Source organism: Thermobia domestica, chromosome 13 (genome assembly GCF_964235325.1).
Source record: "Thermobia domestica chromosome 13, izTheDome1.hap1.1, whole genome shotgun sequence".
Taxonomy (NCBI): Eukaryota; Metazoa; Arthropoda; class Insecta; order Zygentoma; family Lepismatidae; genus Thermobia; species Thermobia domestica.
Window position 1 is genome coordinate 106,014,516 of NC_137466.1, and position 18,155 is coordinate 106,032,670.

Here is an 18,155-nt window from a genome sequence, read left to right on the forward strand (position 1 = left end):
TTGTGGCCAATCCTTTCGACAATGAGACCTCGAAAACTACAGGCTCTAGAAAGATGACGTTTTCACTGATCGATTACAAATTTTGCCTAGATTGTCCAGTTCTAATTGAATATTTAAAAAACATGGCCATTATTTCTTTATTACATTTTTACGGCTCCACTGAAAATGTTGATTTTTTTTTTTTTAAAAAGCACCATATCCTACGCATTATACATTCTAACACCACATAATTGTATACAGGGGTTGCATATCTCTCAGGCATTCATTTCATGGCCAAATAACAATGAAAAACGAAGGATAACCATTTCTTCAGTCTAAGAAGAATCTTTATTGTTTGGAGTGTTTTGTCCAATGAACACTATGTATCACTGACATTATAATTAATTCTGTATGTAATGTATTTGCTTATTACATACTGCATGCAAGAAAGAATACACTGATCATACATGAATTAAAAACTCCAACCGGAAGTAGGCTCAAATCTTGCAAATGGTGCGAGATATTGAAGAAGTAATCGAAAAAATCTCCCCCTTACGGTATCTCTTGCCGATTTTTATCAAGACGTCTTTCACTTGTGTCTGTCAAGGGGCATGTAGAGATGTGAGGAATAACAAGAAGATTCATGCTAATATGTGAATGATGTGGTATGTAGAGAGCGCAGGTTCAGCTAGTATAATTTGAAAAGGTTTAAGAAAGCAAACAATGTGGTACACATTTCGGGTCGCTTGGTGGAGTCTATCAACATTGGCAGTTCGATGTTCGAAGGCCGCTGTCACCCCTAGTTCCGAAACAGCTGAAAAGAATGAGATCTATGAAATATGTCTTCAAGGAGCTTTAACGAACATTTCGAGCAAATTCAAACTCACTCCAGGACACTCCTTGAAGGCGAGGGAAAGAGAGACGGACCAAAAAGTTCCAAATGGCAATAGGTATTACGTAATACCACATCCAAAAAACCTTCTGAACATATTACTGTTCGAAATGGCAGGGGATCAAACGTCGAAAACAACTCTTCTGTTGACGAGGAAACAAAATACGAATACAGCAATGTTGTGTGTGAACACTGCTTATTGTACATTGTTAGTTCCAGTCTCTAATCCACAAAAAACAGAAACATCGTAAATAGGGTTGGCTGGTTTACACCAGCTGTTAAAAAAACTGGTTTAAACCAAAAAACGAAAAATGTTCATAAAAGTGTAAGTATTCGTAAAATCTTGATGAACATACATTTGTGGGTTATCACATTTCACTCCCGTATATTATTCGTATTATACTCAGACCTACATTCCCCCATTCATTACTCCGAGATTATACTACAAAAGCAACTTTTTTAATATTATATATATATATATATATAAGTTTATGGATGTTTCTTTTGTGATTTTTTTTATAAGGAGTGTATCGAAAAGTAGTTAGCAACATTGGGGGTGTCAGTGTGCACTTGCGAGGTTGAACAGACGGCAAAACCTGGAAGCACCTGGTCAGTTGAAGTCTTGTAAACGGATAGCTGCGCGGTTGTTGCTGTGTTCCGAGTTGAATGCGAAATGTCGCGTGTGAAACGGGAAGTGAAGTGGGAAATCCTGCACAATTGGTGCACCGTCAAAGGCATAATATACAATCAGATAGGAAAAAAGTGTGGGGTTCATCATATAACTGTGAAATCGGTCATTGAGAAATTCGGTGAACATTACAGCATTGAAGATATGCCGAGATCCGGGCGAAAAAAGGGTCCCAGAAACCCTGGACTCGACCTAAAGTTGTGCGGTTGATACACCAAAATCCATCAATGTCTGTGCGGGATTTGGCTACCAAAGCGAGAACGTCCATAGGAATGATTCAACGTATCAAGGCCAGACACAATTTGAAAACCTATAAGAAGCAAAAACGTACGAAACAAACACCAAAGCAGAGACAAACGGCACAAACAAGAGCCCGCAAGCTGTATGGCAACATCGTAAAGTCACCAGAGCGATGTGTGTTGATGGACGATGAAACGTACGTAAAAGAAGACTCAAAAACACTTCCGAGACTCCAATATTATACTGCACGCAATGCTGGGGATGTGTGTGCTGCACAGAGGTACGTCGACGTGGAAAAATTTGGGAAAAAAGTACTGGTATGGCAGGCAATCTGCTCCTGTGGTTTGCGCTCCGGTATTTTTTATGCAGAATCCACCATAAACGCAGAAGTATGCCGAAAGGAATGTCTACAAAAAAGACTGCTGCCATTGTATAAAAGGCATGCAATTCCCCTCTTTTTTGGCCCGACTTAGCAATAGCACACTATGCTAAGACGACAGTACGGTGGCTCAATGAACAGAACATCGAGATTGTAGGGAAACACATGAATCCACCAAACTGCCCATAACTCCGTCCAATCGAAAGATATTGGGCAATTGTCAAACGCAACTTCCGAAAGAATGATAAACCAGTGCGCAACATGGCGGACTTCAAGAGAAACTGGGCTGCAGCATCAAGGAAATGCACCGTCGAGACTGTGCAACGGTTAATGGCTGGAATTAAACAGAAACTACGTTCATATGTACGACGGGACGTGTAAGTTGTATTTTCTTTATCATGTAGATAAATAGAAGTTCTCTATTAATAAAAATGTGGGTTTGCTTAACTTTTTATCTTTTCTTCTGACTTTCCTGATATATGCAATGTTGCTAACTACTTTTCGATACACCCCTTAGTTTGTTATTATTGTTATGCAATTGCAATCAAAGAAATTCTAAATATTGTTTCGTTGTAATAATGTTTACCATTGATAAAATACATTGAAATGCCGTACTTTGGGGGGGGGGGAGGCGGTATACAAACCCCACGCATTTATTGAAATCAGAAGTATCCTTTGTAACTATTTATGTATAAATGAGTCAGAGCCAAAGTGGACTAAAAAAATTCGTATCTTTATTCACTTTTCTTACTGATATGCAAATTAAGTTGTTCTTTTTCTTTAACTTGGACTAATAAAAGTCGTAGTGAACTAACTTGGACTAAATTAATTCTTCTGTACTCTGCAGTACTTTGAAATTGTCCATATGTAATTTTGTATAATGGTTTCACTTGTGCAGCTGATTATCTTTTTTCCTACTGAAATGACTCTTGACAATTATATTAACAAGTATGTAAAGATTAGTACAACGTATTTTTTTTATCAGGAGTCCTTCGTGAGTGAGTCGGCAGACGTATCGCATTTGTGGTCAATTAGTCCCGGTTCCGAGTTCAAACTGAGAACAATTTCTCTCGGATGTAAGCAGAGAAGCGGTTTGGATTTTACTTTAGGCTTATGTGATCCCTTCTAGCATAACCCGGTTGTTGCATAATACCAAGGCGAAAAAAAAACTTTTTCTGTCCATATGTGGTATAAGTACATAGAGCACATTATTTAAACCAAAAAAACTTGGTTTAACCCCCCCCAAAAAAAAAGTTTTTCTTTGGTTTTTTCAATAAAAACCATGGATTTTGCCAACCCTGATCGTAAACGATTCACAAGATATAGCTGTGGAAGCTGGTGCATTGCGCACTTTGAGCCGTGTAGCCTGTTTGTATGCTATTTGTAGAATCGTACCGTTGTTTTAACGATTTGTTAGTAAGGAGCTATCTGTAAGGGCTGTGTCGACTCAATCGAAGCATTTGAACGAGTGGTATTTGTAGTGTTAGCTCCCCTGTTGTAGATCTGTTTGACTGTGTAATGCTATTTCGAAGTGATGTGTCACACTGAATACTAAATAGGCACGTTTTGGTGAAGACAAAGTTGAAATCATTTTAGTTTCGGAGAATGCACGTGAGACAATCGTGCATGAGCCAGACGATGTAATGAACTGTATACCGAACGAGCAGATGTGAGCTATCAGAATGTTTCCAAACTTGCTTCATCGCCAACCCAAATACCTTAATACAACAAATATATCACGGAAGTATGTTTCTAGAGGTCCCATCAGTACCACTATCATAAAATACAAGTATTACCCATACAAAACGTACATCAAGCAAGAATTAGAGGAAGATGATCATGATCGAGTTTTGCGAAATCATGTTACATAGAATGGTCCACAGTACAATTCTTCGGGAACATTTGTTTTGGAGACGAACGCTCTTTTTTGTCTGAATGCATTAGGAGATTCCAACCCCCATGTATTTACGGAAGGGAAAACAATCTCTGCAAAAATTAAACATACGGGTAGGCGTTTTAGAAAAAACACTGCTGGCCCTTAGTTTCTTGAAGGAAAACTAACCCGTGACCGTTATCTGCAAGTCTGAAGAACAGAGAACTCCTTGATCACTGATCTAGTATAAAATGCAGCAGGTGAGAATGGTGTGTGTCTATTCGATCCCGATAAAACTATTTATCAACATCAGGGATGTTCTGCACACTATCACTGGGAAGTGTGTTGTTAGCAGAATGAACGTTATGCCAACAAGTAAGTAAGTCATTGTGCTCCCATCAAATGGTCTCCACAATTACCTGATTTACTATTTTGATTAGTTTTCCCTTTGAAGGACACAACGTAAGACTGGTGTATACAACATAATCGATAGTCTCGAAGACCTTGTACAACATTTCAGGACATTTTAGTGAACACTTTATTAATGCCAGGAAATGAATGGCGCTTAATCTGAGAATATTATCATAAAGAGAGTGTCGTACTGCAATAGTACATCTTCATTCTTTATATACGTGCTGGACAAAGTGTAGTATCATTTTGATTCAACTGGTTCCTTCTGTAATGTGCAAATGCACAAGCATCCACAGCTATAAGACTTTTACCGAATTTTCTTGTTAACGCGTTTGAGTTTTCTTGATAGGGGTAGAAGGTGAGATTGCTAACATACAGAGCACAGCCCCTTCACAAAACGTTGCCGTATCTCTATTTTGTCTACTCGTCAACGGATCTTCTTTTCAAAGCTTGATCTGTAATTTCGAACGCTAGTAATATTGCGACTCCAATATTACGTAAGTTGTCATCGTGTAAAAACATTTTCTAAATTAGGTATTATACGATCCCTATTGCAATCTGCAATTTTCGACTTGGTCCCTCTTAAAAAGCACCTTGAGTTCACTGTCTTGTTTGAAATGATCATCAACCTCATTGAGGACGTATTCCATTATTTTCACTAAGTGTAAAACATTTCGAAATTATGGAGGCAACAACGACCTTTTGTGCACTCTGACTTTGATCTGTTATCGTCAATAGGTCCTATCAAACGAACCGAAACGTTTACCACATTATTTCTTTTATTAAATCCTTTGAAATTATAAAGTCTGATCAAAAATTTTGTCCCAAACACGTGTGACACATGCCAGTAGTTAGAAATGATGCGTAAAAATAATCTAGCATGATGCTGTTGTGGAACTCTAATGTTGGTAGAATTTAACAACACCATTACTGTCCTTTGTTTCTTGCAGAGTGAAGATGGCGTGGGGCTAGAAAGATCGTGTTGCAGTTTTGGGCCTATACAAGTTCGGACACCCTCCAACCCCTATCTTTAAGTTAGTACAGGAACTGGATATTTACCGGTACACAGAAATTTGATTATAGCACCATACAGCGATAAAATAAAGATAAGCCTCAATTGTCTTTAGAGGATAAGCCCCACATTGGTAAATCTTGCTCCGTTAGGACCCCAGGTGTCATTAACGCAGTGTAGACAAGAATCGCTTGAAATCCAGCCCATACACACAAACCTATTGCCCTGCAACTGATTGTATCGCCAGGGTGTCTACTAAAAGTTCATTTTCAAATTCCAGGTTTTATCAAGGTTTTCAAGGTTTATTTTTCCTTTTTTTCCAGGTCTATTCAGTAGAGTGACATTTATTGTAACACGTATAAGTTAATGCAATTTTATATAGTTCTTAACAAAAACTGGTTACAAGTAGAGGATGCATATGACAAGTTATAGTTTCTTTAAGTGACAAGATGAAAAAACTGACTAAAATGTACGTTCTCAAAACATTTTACACAAGAAAATGTTTAATTAAAATATCCCCTACCAGAAAGCCGGTTGAGAAAAATGTGCAGTAGCTTTAAATATCCTAATGTAGGAATACTAGACAGGAGTAAACCTTAATTAAACCGACAAACTTCGGGAAATTATTCTCGGCACCCAAACAAGAAAGAAAAAAATAATAATAATAATAATAATAAATAATAATAATAATAATAATAATAATAATAATAATAATAATAATAATAATAATAATAATAATAATAATAATAATAATAATAATAATAATAACCTCTTTAACTATTCACCAGGGCGCAGTTTCCGAGCTAAAAGGTGCCGAAAGTGTGGAAAAATGAACTTCCGACGCCTATATTTCCAAAATTATCCAAAGTAGAGAGTGCTGCTTAAAATCTCACAAAGGAAATCGTATGTTCAGAACAGATAAAACTTCCTTAAAGAGATATTAAGCTGCACTGTCTACTTTGGATAGGTTTGGAAATATAGGCCTCGGATCATTTTTCCACACTTTCGGCACCTTGAGCTCCAAAACTATGTACCTTGGAGAAAAGTTAGAGGAATTTTTTTCTTGTTTCGGGCTCGGGAATCACCTCCCGAAGTTTGTCGGTTTAGTTAAGGTTCATCCTGTATAATAGTAAATTTCCGTCAAAAACATTACTTCAAATAAACTAATATTATAGTAGTAGCACGTGAGTGTTGCTGAACAATGACAAAAAGGCGGGAAAATAGCTTACTCACCGCTAAGTTATGGGATAAAATACAACAAGAGTATTTTACTACAAGCACTCCCCTTTAAAGTACTCTTGTGGTATTTTATGCTAAGTACTGATACGACTTAGCGGTGAGTAAGCTATTTCCCCGCCATTTTTGTCAAACTAGTATTAGTTTAGAAGTAAAAAGAAAATGATCATATATAATACAAATTCTTAACGCAAAGTAGTCCATATTGTTAAACGTTACTGCACGTTCTTCTTGGATGGGGATTGACCATCAGTTATATTTTATTTAAAAATGTATTGTAACATGAAAGTTTAAAAAACTGAAAATGTTATGGAACCACGCACATTATATGAACAAATATAGAAAACAACTTTCACAGTGAAAAGTTTTTGACATTTAACTTCTAGAGTTCAACATCCCCTTTAACTTTTTCGCCTATTCTTCCAGCGTATCTACTTCTGCTTCGGCGTCAGTTAGTATTCTTTTCTTCTTTAATTCCAACTCTTTTATTTTCTTCTTAATATCTTTCTTTCCTCGAGCTGCCCTATCTTCTTTTTCACCGCGGTCTTTCAGATATTCATTTCTTCTGCTTGATGCTTCCTCACATACTGGATCATACTCTTTGTGATATTCATATTACGTATGTCACCAGCAACACGCACAGCATCCAACATACTTCTCTGGGCAATCAAGCACTCCTCTTGGAGATTTTCAACAATGCACTCTTTGTTAATGGAGAAACTCCTTTCCACTGCTGCGTTGCTATGGAAAAGTACATATATCTTATGCATGAATGTTTTAAACGCATTGGAGACACCTTCTTTACATAACAGATGGAGAAAAACGTCTAATCTGTCATTTTTGTAACTGAAATTTGACAGTTTTCGTGCTGTGTCTTGGTCTGAACAAAATTTTAAATATTCCCGTTTTACCATATCAGCATTTACAGGCGTTATTTGCTCCTTCTCGACAAATGTCTCCAGGGCAAGTGTGATACGTGATTCACGAAGGGTTTCGTTGGTCATAGTTTCTGGAGACAAGCAATTTGCGGCTCTTGTTACACTGTATTTTAGAGGACATTTTAGCATAAGTTTTTTACACAGTTCTTGCAAGAATCTTCTGCATTCTTTCTTAAAGCTCAATATATCAACATACTTCACTCCTTTAAGCGGTGTAACCGTAGAAAATCCAACATCAACTAGTTTAAGTGGTTTTAAGATGTCCTTATCAAAAACATCTATTGAGGTCAGCTTTTTTGAAGTTTTAGCTACTTTTAAGACATCACCTTTCACGAAGCGGCTTAAACTATGAATCAACGTGTTTAGGTCATTCCACAGAAACGGTAGTAATGGACTGTCTGTCTGGTACTTAGTGAGGAATTATTCTAGTTCTACAGATACGGACTGAAGGAACCCTAATCTAGCAGGCAACAGTACATCAGAGATGTGGGCTTTTACTTTAGAGAAGTTTGATGTTTCAGGAGGTTTTGTTTTCACTGCATCAACATAAACTTTTAAAGCAGGAATCATAGTTATGGCACGGTTGATAACTTTAGAATTCTCCACCCACCTAATAGAACAAAAGTTAAGAGGGAAAACTGCTGTTCCAGATGCTGCCATGAAATCTGCTCCTCTTGAAGGGAAGTCCTTGAATAAATAGTACAACACTCTCAAAAACTCTGTCACATTCCAACCAGCTTTGGTATGCGCAGTCTTAAAAGCCCCATTAACAATATGTAAAGAGCACGTTCCTGTCTCCAAAAGCTGTGGACCTTCACCATTTTCTTCACTCAGATAGGCCTTCACTCAGAAATTTCAAATTAACGTTGGGGCCATCAAGAGAAACCTGAAGTAACTTACAAAAATCGAGACCCTTGTCCTTGAAAGTATTTATAAATGCACCTAACAAATCCTGGGCAGTAGCATGTCCGAGGAATACTGATGTTAAATAACGTATTAGAACTTTATTTTCGTTACTGTGCCAGGAACGAACTACTAGGCCTAAGTCCATTTGATTTTTCTGTGAGATAGCGTTTAGGCTTTCGTCGAACGATACTGCAAAAAATTCACAATTTTGTAGTTCACGAAGTTAACGTCTGTTGGAAATATGGACCCAATCCAAAAGTGATGACATAATCTATTTTGTCTTTGTGTAACTGCATATTTTTAGCGACTTCACACTCAGGAAACATTAAAGGAAACAAATCTGTTGCACTCGCTTGGCTTCTGGCCGATGCATGATTTCTAACTTTGTGTAATATCCAGATTATTTCTGCTTTCGACACTTATCTCTGGTAAGATAACTGTATTCTTTTACAACTTAAACTTTTACAACTCTTTATTACACCACTAGTTTATGCTGAGCTTTCATTTTTCTCCTGAACAACTGGAGTAGATGATGTGCCAGTCACTGAACTGGAAGACGCTGTAGAATTTTTTTGTATAGGAAGGCTCCTTGTTAACATTGCTTGAGAACTTTACGATCGAACATTGTGCATTAACAGCTTTAACAGCTATTTGATGTTTCTTTCCTTTTTCATGAGATTTCAATGATCCAGCTCCCATATTTGAAATGTCAAAATCAGTTCTGCAGAGTTTACAACCTGCTTTAAATGGATCGTTGAACCTAATAATCCATTTCCACTGGCCTTTCCACAAGTCCTGGAATTTAGTTTTACTTTTCCCCATTTTAATGGCTGAAGAATAAAATGTTAACCTAAATACAAAAAGTGATTCCGTTTAGATGTGGGCAATTTTACTTTTTTCCGGTGATACACCTTTCGGCCACCGGGAATGGTGTTCACTGCGATATCCGCGGGCTTGGACTCCTGTTAAAAAGCTTCGGCACAGGAGTATAAGCGGAATGTTGTTCCAGACATGTTTACTACTCTTGCCACAGAAACATGTAAACCAATGTCTTCACAAAGCAGCAAATAAGCTTGATTCATATTATGCAAATAAGCAGCAACTACAGAGAAAGTTTCTGGCTTGTATGCCAGTATCCCCTCAGTGTAAGACAAACTTAATAGATCATGAAATTAAACTTTTTCAATTACCTTACTCTTATCATCGGGGACTAATTTAGCTCTTTTTGTAGTTAATGTTATTCACAACGACCATGCCAAACAAATAAAATCTTATTCAGTCTCTTCTGGTACCCTCAACATACTTTCCAAAAACATTCACCGCCTGCACTTTGCTCACGTCTGTCTGTCTTTCTCAACTACGTCTCCACTGAATAAGTTATTATTGGCTTTTAACTGATGCTGTAGTATATAACTTTCTTGCATTTTATAAAAATATACTTATTCCGTACCAATCCCAAAAACAATATTTTAAAAACAATTTTAAAACTTCCAGGTTCCTCGTCCAATTCCAGGCTATTTCCAGGTTTTCCAGGTCCAAAAGTAAATTCCAGGCTAATTCCAGGTTTTCAAGGTTTTCCAGGTCAGTAGACACCCTGATCGCGATCATTAACGAAAAGGGTCATCAATGAAGACCTAGGACTGCATGCATATCGCAAAAGGAAGAGGTTAAAAGGCATGATGGGAAGGCGACGTGATAGATCAAAGTTGCTCCTGCAGCAATACGCGAATAATAAGCAATGACTAATTTTGTTCAGAGATGAGAAAATTTTCACAGTTGAAGAACACTTCAACAGATAGAATGATAGGAAGTATGCACAACCAGTGCTGCGGCATGTGAAGAAGTTCCCACGAGTCTAGCGAGGCCATCACCGTGCATTAATTATGGTTTGGCTGGGCATGTCACGTTCCCCTTGGCCTCATGTTGAAAAATAAGTCTTGGGAGTTCCAACAGGACTCAGCACCAGCTCACAAGGTGAAGACGAGAAACAGAACTTTTGATCAAACTGTTAACATACGTTGACCTGCTTTGCTATTTAAAATAGAATTGCCCTTCTCTAACGATGATACTGCTGCAATTCATTTACCTTAAAACATCTATCTATTTAAAATAAGAAATGCGGGTCTAGGCGGTTCGCAAATCGCAACTGTTTCTAAATCATAGAGTGGCAAAGGACTTCATGGAAAACATATATAATGAAGTTTCATGACCTTAAGATACAAATTATGTCCATACATGAAAGCTGAAAGTGAACAGAATTTAAAATTATCTGTCAATAATAAAATCTATACTATATAGATAGATAGTAGCTCACGACTATCAAATTGTACTCCTTGAAATACGAAGCTAAGCGATACGAACATACGGAATATTTTCAGGTAGAAACCTTCGTTAAGTATATATTTATGTTCCATAACGAACATTAAAAAGATGATCCGTTACTCATTATGCGAAATCAATATTCAACCAGCTGAACACACACAGACACAGATATGCATACGTACAATCAACGCTGCTACACGAACACAGCAAATAGTAAATTTCATCCTTCAGGTGAAATGAAGGTTTATTCTCTTGACTATTTCAGTCTTCGATAATATAGAAGCCTGATGAACTACTGCGCTTTGCACACATATTACGTTTTCTTCCGCAATAAAATATAAACTTACAAATGCTGTAGTATTAGAACAAGAATTATATGCTACTGACTACTGAGCTATAGATACTGTGATTGATAAAGTGTGCTTACAACGAAGATTACTTGTATTCTTGATCACAAGTATTTATCACGAACAATTAATTTTTCTATTAAGTTACATTTATTGAGCGTAACTATTTTTAATAATTACAACATGGAACACGTTCATACTTCCTTAAACTATTAAGCTGTAATTCTTATGACTATTTTCCGCAAACAAGAGAAAATTTCGTGCTGGAATATTCCTTTAGTATAAGTTTATTTGCCACTATCAACACACTATGAAAGAAAATACTAAGAGGAGGAGGTAATTTCTAATATTACTAGCGTGTGTGCATATTACTAAATATGAGACTACAGAGTAACGTGTCAGCAGACCCTAGAAAATGATTACTTTGACTATATGGTAAATTATATTATGTATTGTCTGTCAAACAAATAAATGCATGTTTTCTGCGGGATAGTATCTTGCCCCTTGCTGCTATGAAAATAAAATATTACACATTACCCCATATCATTTCGCCAGTAGCTTTCTATTTACTGATCAGCTAAAACAATATTCCTGGACATCGTGGCAAAAAGTGTATTTGCTTTTTCGTGCATTGTACGAAAAACAGACTCAACGCAATAAAAACGAAAGGGAAAAAAATACAATGCGATGTAAAGTGCTTGGAGTCTTTCGACAAATCACTCAATGTAGCGCTTTCCTTGCAAGCAGGTCTTGATGGTGTAATCGGTAACACCGTGGGCTCAAGTTCATGTGGTCTTAAAGATCGATTCCCCCTGAAGGCATACTTCTTATTTTCTTTACAACAATAGAAGTTTTTTTTATCTTTCTTTCTTTTAATTGTCCAGTCATCCCAGAAAAGGAAATTGTGTAGAAACACAACATTTCACTTTTGTATTTACAATATAGCGAAGAAATATGATCATTTCTTGTACTTAAAAACCGTAGACATTAAGTTAGTGAATAATGTTTTTCGGTCTTTTTATAAACAATGTCCAGTGTGTTGTTGGCAGAACTCTACACTGTGGACCTTAAAAAGTCGCAAGTTTATGAGGAAAAAAGTGTCCATTTATTATTATTATTATTAGAATGACAAAAGGAGCAAAGAAAAAGAGAGACAGTCGAAGCTATTGATAAGAACAGAAAAGATATACTTTATGTCAGATTCTTTTTAGGTTTACACATGAACGTAATAATACCTTATTATTACATTTATGGATTGACATATAGAATTATTATTTTACGAGAACAAGAAATGGAGTATAAATATTTGTTAGCTGGTAGCAGTAATGAAGTTTGTTTCGCCCTTCTTCTAGATAGGTTGAGTTGATTTTGAGTTTAACGTCCCTTTCAGCAGCAAGATTATATGAGACGGGACCTACTGATTAACGTGGAATCTGAAGTAAAATTTGAAGACAGAGTTAGTTGTGTGAATTCTCTCACAGATCGAGGTAACGAAGCCAGAGTACTGTGCGTTATGTCTCTTGAACAAAGAAATCAGTTTCTCTGCTGTGGCCATCCTCCCTCGTAGAGTATTCGATAGCAAGGTGGTCTGAAGAACTTGTAGTCCACGGATCGATTCCCGTGCAGAACCATTATTAATTCTTGAGCACAAGTAGAAAAGGCAAAAAACTAATCGAGACGCATGAAGTTTAGAGCTAACAAGTAAGACCAAACCAAAGGTATGGGTCATTACGTGATTTGTCTAAGAACAATAAAATGGAAGAAAGTTGTTTTGTTTGTGTCTAAGAATGGAGTATAAATAAATAAAAAAAAAAAAGAAACTACACTTCTGTCCAGAATTTTTGTCGCATATCTTTCAAAATTATATAAACAGAAATAACTCTCTTTCTTAGAAAATGTTAAATGTCTTCTTAGAAATATGCAGAAAAAGGAAACCACATATTTAAAAAAAAAAAAAAAAATTCTGTAAAAAAATTAAGAAATAAAGAAGTTATAATTGATAAAAGAAATCTCCGAAACTCATCGCCAAATTCTAAGTTCCATTTTCGTAAGCATGGCAAACACGCGGCGAAATTTAGAGAGAGAGGGAATTTTATGCTTTATTAGAAACACAACGTAAATCTTTCATAATGTTAGTTACTATACATATTGCATGGCTCTAATAATAATAATAATAGATAATAGATATTAAACATTTTATACGTAAACAAACAAAGAAAATTAAACAAGCGACAAAATATGCTAAGTGAGCCGGCAGTTTGTGGTAGTGATTTTCTAATATGCGTTTGCTAAAAGAATGAACCTTAACATACCTTCGTAGAGTAGACGGTTATCGTACACTCCCCGTTTTATATAATATTTTGTTGTTATCCATGATAATCAGTTCGAATCCCACACACTACGCCCCCCCCCCTTTTTTTTTTTTTTTTAAGAAAAGCTTGATTCTGCCAATTTCTTAAACAGCAATGTTTTGTTCTAATAATGTTGCTTAGTATTATCGTTTTCATTCTAGTTTATTTGAATATTTTCAAATAGTCCAGAATTACGTCTTTTAAATAAAGTACTACGATTATGAAGAATTTTATAGTAATTAACGTATGACTAAACTTTGATGAAACATTACTAAAATAAAACATTTTCTCCGAATAGTCTCCGCAAGTTAATTTGTAGAAAATGGACAGAAATAGTACACATAAACTCTTAGTTGTCAATTAACTTGCGATAGCTCTAAACCCAAGTAGAATATCCACTCTTTGCTTTATGAAAATAATAAACATTTTACAAAAATAATGATCTTTTGGCTGTACCGTAAATCTTTTAGTAACTAAATAAAATACATATTATGTATCATTTAATCACCCTGACTCGAAATCTGGTTGCGAGGGTTAAGATAATGAATATTACTAAAAACTGATACAAAGCTAGTGGCCGCAAGTGGCCCAGTGGAAGCCGGTGGCTGTAGCTAAGCAAAATCTTTTTTGAGTTTTACGTCCCACGATTATGCCGGTTAGGCTAAAGGAGACGGTGATGATGAGTAATGAATGAAATGGTGAAATGAAGAAAGTGGAAGGAAACGGGAGAGCCCCGATAAAACCTCACACACGGTGTTTGTCCACCACAAAGTTCACTTGGCGGGGGCTGGGATCGAACCCGGGACCCCAAGCACCAGAGGTGAACGCTCTACCACTGAGCCAGCGCCTGTAGCTGATCAGCCTGAGGTCTTAGACTATAGCGTTGTCAACGGCTGGAGCGGCTCGGCTCCCGCACCTCACCTTACCGAGCTGGTTCGAGTCCTCGGCTCAGTTGGACCAAACCGAGCCGAGCCAATGACTCGCCCCAACGTAGCCGCCTCGAGCCAACGGCTTACCTGAGCCGATGGCTTATTCCAACCGAGCCGGCTTGAGCCAATGGCTCACCTGAATCGAGCCGAGCGGGTTGACATCATTATTAAACCGACGATCGTGAGGTTTTCGAGTCCCTCTGTGGTAGGAAGGGAAGAATTTTAATTGTCCTCAATGTTTCTGAATTCAGGTCCCTGTTAATTCTAGGAGTCCTGAAATGTGATTGAAATAGAGAATAAGTCAGGAAGTTAAAAAATGTATAGCGATCACCTCTGGTGTATAGTCCCTGGTTCGATCCCAGCTCGCGCCAAGTGAACTTTGTGGTGGACACGGCGTGTGTGTGTGTGTGTTGGGGGGGGGGGTTCTTGGGATCACTTGATAACTACGCGTTGTGTCGTATATGCTGCGAGTCAAAACTTTAAGACGCTTTTTATCTGCTATCACTGGCTATTGCGCTCTCCTAGTTTGTAATATTAACACTTTAAATGTGCACTACTACCTCGCGACAGATGGCCTCGAAGTTCGTTCACCAAAATCTGCTTTCCCATTATATTTTTTTAATCAGTTCACTTGAATTGAAATACCTATTCTATGGGGGAGGAAGGAGGTTTAAATAAGTCTTCCAAATATTTCTCAAATAAACCTCTTTCCGATCATTAGAAAGTGCATACAGGAGAACTCTGAAATAAAGTAAATGTACGAGCGTCATTTTGTTATAAAATTACATGGCGAACGTATTTTATATTATCCCAAACAATTATCGTCGAATATACAAGGTGAAAGAAGCACTCTTATTAGCAAAATTAAAAAGACCTCAATAATTTATCCCTCTACAAGCCAGGTTTGCTGCATCACCTCCGTGCCAAATCGGAAGAACTCACGACTAGTAATCATAAGGTTGGTTGTTCGCCCCTACCCAAGGATAGTGTTTGTTTCTCCTTTAGTGTTTTTAGACTCACCTTAATATAACAAAATCACGCATACAGGCGATTTAACATATTTTCACGAAATAATCTTGTGGTTGATTGGCGTTTCTTCGCCGATAGTGGTATAATTTTCAAAACGGAAGTGGGGCCACCGCGGATCGTCGCTGCGGGGCCGCCAATTTTTGGCAAAATATCACTAGTTGCCCATCGGTGGTCCACTACGTTTACGGCATGAGGATATTTATAAATAATGGTTACAACAGATTAATAAGATGAGATATAGAATTTGTTCCTTGGTCACTGAATCCATATTAGAAAGCCATTACTCGCTATCCCTTACTGTTTTTGTTCTATGGCGCTAAAGATTGAAATCAGAAATTGTTAATTTGAATCGCGCCCAGCTTGAATAGATGGTTAAAGGGAAGATAGAACGTACTGTTAGGAAGCTGAATCGATTAGATAATACTATATGTCGATATGTCTTACCGTCTTGCTCTACGGAAATCGGTATTGAAACCGGAAGTAGTAGTAAATTTAAACCATTACCGGTTTTGGTAGAGTGTTCGCCATTGTCATGATACGTTGCTTTGAAACGCTGAATCGTTTGCAGAAAACCGCTTGTTGTTATCTAATAACCATATTGTTCTATGTAGATAAACGTTGAAACCGCAAATGATTAACTTGAACAACTTCTGATTTCAACAGAGTAAACAGGGGAGATGAAACCTATCCTTGGGACGGTGAATCGATTGCAAGATCCGTTATCTCTATCTTTTACCGTCTTCTCCATGATAGCTGTCAACAGATGGACGGACGAACGGACATAGCTGTTTTATAAGTCTTTAGATACTTATGCATAGCACAGTTTAGAAGTCTCATACCGAAAGTGAACCTAATGCCAATTTTCAGTATAAAACACTAACTTCCGCCAGCAATTAAAACTGGATAATAGAAGTTCGTCTGTAGTGAATGACGTGTGAAAACTTTGTCGTTTCTAAATACATTCAACTATATTTGATTTGTGTGATAGATTTCATGTAGAAAGGAAAAGATTGCTTTATTCGTATTAAGACTACTGTGCTAAGCACAACTTAGAACACGTAGGCACGAGCTAAAAGTTAGTGGTTAGATGATTTCACGCAGGTAACTGCCTAAAGGAAAGACAGCTTGCCACAGCAGTAGTGAAGAATTAACACAAACAAGCATTGAATCTTTGAACAAGAACAAAAAGACCACATTCAAATTCGGATCAGCTGCGACAAGCCAATTGTATACATATGGTAGTATATAGCATGATCGCAACAATTGATGATTGACACAATGAAATAAGTGGACAATATTGAAACGGAATTATTTAGTTTAATGTTTCACGTTTATGCCCTTCAGGTTAAAAATGATAGACAATTAATAAGAATAAATGAAAACGTAATTATTTTTTGTGTTCTAGCGGGAATAGAACCCGGTACCGCATACACCAAAGGCGCACGTGCAACTTGCTAGACCAACGGGAAGTGTTGAAAGCTAATATTTTATCTGAGGATACAAAATTCTATTCACAATTATTTAGAGTACTTTACTTACAGTCACTTACCTCTAACAACAAAAAGAAAAAGCAATCTAAGTTTTACGTCACATAGTTATGCCGACTAGAATAAAGGAGGCGGTGGTTATGAGAAATAAAAGAAATGGTTGAATAAAGAAAGTGGGGGAAAACGGAACCACCTCGAGAAAACCTCCACATACATGCTGTGTCCACCACAAAAGTTCACTTGGCACGAGCTGGGATCGAGCCAGGGACTATGCGCCAGAGGTGACCGCTATACATTTGTTATAACTTCCTGACTTATTCTCTATTTCAATCACATTACAGGACTCCTAGAATCGACAGGGTCATGAATTCAGAAACATTGAGGACAATTAAAATTCTCCCCTTCCTACTACAGAGGGACTCGAAAACCTCAGATCATCAGTCTAATAATGATGTCAACCCGCTCGGCTCGGCTCGGTTCAACTGAGCCAACAGCTCGAGCCGGCTAGGCTGCAATGAGCGACCGGCTCGGTTCGGCTCAGGAGAGCCGTCGGCTCGAGGCGACTCCGCTGGGGTAAGCCGAGCCGCTCAAGCCGTTGGCAACACTACAGTCTAACACCTCAGGTTGTTCAGCTACACCCACCGGCTTCCACTGGGCTACTGCGGCCCCTAGTTCTGTAACAGTTTGTAGTAATATTCATTATCTTCAGCCTCGCAATCAGCTATCGAGTCACGGTGATTAAATTATTCATAATATGTATTTTATTTATTTATTTATTTACTAGAAGATTTACGATACAGCCAAAAGATCATTATTTTTGTAAAATGTTTTATTATTTTCATAAAGCAAAGAGTGAATATTCTACCTGGGTTTAGAGCTATCGCTACTACACTTTTAATTGACAACTAAGAGTTTATATTCACTATTTCTGTGTTTTTTAGAAATTATTTGCAGAGATTATTCGGAATAAATGTTTTATTTTAGTAATGTTTCATTAAACATTAGTCATATGTTAATTACTATTTCAAATATTTATAAGTTTCCCCTTCCGGCTAGGAATATGATTAGAAATGAAGTTTCCTCTTTTCTTCTAAAATTCTTCATAATTGTAATCAGTCGTTCTTTCAGAAAAAGTG

The 18,155-nt window shown here is 37.2% G+C and overlaps 1 protein-coding gene across 2 annotated transcripts in view; it reads right to left on the reverse strand.

The window, feature by feature from the left end:
* nsl1 (non-specific lethal 1) overlaps positions 1-18,155 on the reverse strand; it is a 192,548-nt gene that overhangs the window by 53,592 nt on the left and 120,801 nt on the right. The window lies entirely within an intron of this gene.